The sequence below is a fragment of the Oryzias melastigma genome, linkage group LG18 (genome assembly GCF_002922805.2).
Source record: "Oryzias melastigma strain HK-1 linkage group LG18, ASM292280v2, whole genome shotgun sequence".
NCBI classification, from domain to species: Eukaryota; Metazoa; Chordata; class Actinopteri; order Beloniformes; family Adrianichthyidae; genus Oryzias; species Oryzias melastigma.
Genome location: NC_050529.1, coordinates 18,511,721 through 18,514,371, shown reverse-complemented (window position 1 = coordinate 18,514,371; position 2,651 = coordinate 18,511,721).

The window sequence follows — 2,651 nt, the reverse complement described above, 5'->3', positions numbered from 1 at the left end:
TTTTGTTTGGGTTTCCAATCTTTATCGGCGATTAACTGGTCCATCCCATACTGGACCACTCAGTTGAAAACCGGCTTAAAGGACCCTCAGACCCTCCCCATCTAAGATCAGTCACTTCAAGCAAAACCTGCAGTTAAAGGATATCAAAAGCTTCAGGCCTATTTGTTAGTCCGTCTCTAATTACAATACAGGCAGGCCACATGCCATCAGCTCAGAGGAGATTCGACCCCTTCATGTTCCTTGTAATTAACTGTTCCATCCTGTCCTTTAAAGAAACGGCAGTGCTTTGTTTCTATGGTAAGTCCCAAAAGATTATACACCCTGGTTAACCCCAAAATATGGTCAGCAAATAAAATGCGGTTGAGATACAAAACAGTCATCTAATGGGTTACCAGTGAGGCCAAAATTACTGCGTTTATAAACGCCTGCAGCCACTCTACGGTGCCCAACTCAGAGCCTGAAGGAAGCCACAGGGCTTAGTAAATACACAAAGTTGACACAGGAGGACTTGACAATGTAATTGTGGTGCCCATCACTATTCTTACGACAATTTCCCTGCAATATTTACTATTAATCATGGCAAGAGAGACTAGTAGCAAGTGACTTAAAAAGTGTTTTAAGGTCGAGTTAGGCAAAATCTAAAGCCTAAAAGACCTTATCATATGAATATGAAGTCTGTTAATGCAAAACCGTAAATACATAGTCTATAAATGTACTACTTGGCATTGCAAAGACAAATTATTTATTTAACCCTCATCCAGGAGAAGCCATGTATGAACAAATTAATTAGTCGTTATACTTCTCATGTGGAGATTGCTCATTCATTTTCAGATTACCTCATTATCGCTTATTCATTTTTTGTATCAAAGGAGACAAGGAGCTGCTAGTTTATGATAATGAGCTTGATCTGATTTGTTAATGTAAATTTAATCATTTCCACCCTTCAGAATCTCTTGGGTAATGATAAAGTTTCTTAACACGAAACTCAACTCAAGATGATGTTTTACAAGATTTATTTATTTCAAACCATTCGAGCAAACAAAGAAAAGCTCCAGGATATCAAACTCTGTGTTCAGAGTGAGGAAATCATGAAAAAATCACAGTGATGAAAACTACATCCACCTTGAAAGCCACTTTAGCACAAAGGATACTCAAATTGATTTGCTCAGTTAAGTCATTTCATGTTCTCCAATTCAACCTGCACACATAAAAAACAAATAAAACAACAAATATCAGGGTCTTTCATAGTGATTTTGCAACTATGCCTCAGGTGTGTCAATAATAAATCCACATTTGCATATAATTTATTGCTTAGTTATCGAAACTTGAATTAATTATTTAACATTTGATTTGATATAAAGTCATTGAGCATGACTTTGAGGCAATTTGTGCCTCAGGAAAACACTGAAACTAAACATGGATTTTTTTTTAAAGTATATTTTCTGTCATTCTTTTCACTGTATATCAATAAAAAGCAACAATAACTCAGTGGGGCCTTCTTTAGAGACCCGCTTAGAAGAAATTAGCATTTTTGGTGTTCTTGTTCCATTTTTCTGATGATGGAGGACAAATAAGCTCAAAATGCAATTTCTGAGCATTTCTTTATTCAAATTGTTGTGAATCAAGAGCAGAAAAAAATCTAAGTTGGAAAAGAGTGCTTCTTGATGTGGAAAATATGCTGGTAGTTCAGCATAATTATGAGGGATAAGATGGACCAGGAAAACGATGGACAGTTAATTGATTTCCAGAGGTTATTGCGTTGCTATGACGTCAAAGACATCAAAGCTACGTCACGCAGTGTCATTTTTGTTTCTATTTTTAATAAATTTAAGGGTTTTAAAGTGAAAAAGAAAAAAATGTTGAACATTGAAATGTTGAGGGCAGCCATATTGGATTTCTGGCCGCCATATTGGATTTTAGGCAAAACTCAGGGTGGTCCAGAGGCTTATTTTCAAAAGTATTCCCCAAAGAAGATAAATCCATTGAGAAAACCTTACTGGAAAAAGGGACATTTTTGCCTTCTAGAAGGGCTGTAACACAGAGCTGTAACAGAGAGCTCTCACCAACAAGGACGAGAACTCAGTTGAATTTCTAATGAACTATTGCCTCTCTGCAGAAACTATGTCCTGGAAAACAACACAGGTTATTGACTAAAAACATCAATAATAATAATAATTAAAAAAAAAACTGGAAATAATTTTACAATAACTCAACAGTTGATTGGAGCGGGGCTTTAAGATTGACAAAGTGTGACAAATTTTCAGTAATTTCCAAAAACGTGTCACATTTTCTTTGCAAACATGAGTAATGGAAAAAAGCTGCTTCTTGACTAAAAGCAAGTTAACCAAACTACCCTAACTTGACTTTAACCAAACTCTTATGGCTGTCTCTATCTGTCAAACACTTATAAGTTTTGCCTTATTTACAAGCATGTTTTTAACAATGCTTCCTTGTCAACAGGCGTCATCTATACGTTAGTGTGAGCTTTCAGGAGATCTTCATTCTATCACTAATGAATGCAGACACTTTCCATGGACTATCAAATTGCGTAAATTGGATTTGCAGTACTACATTTCCTTACTGGAAACACACACTTGGAGTAGCTGGTTTTTGAGGTGTATCTACATGTACATATTTTGCCAAATTGCAAC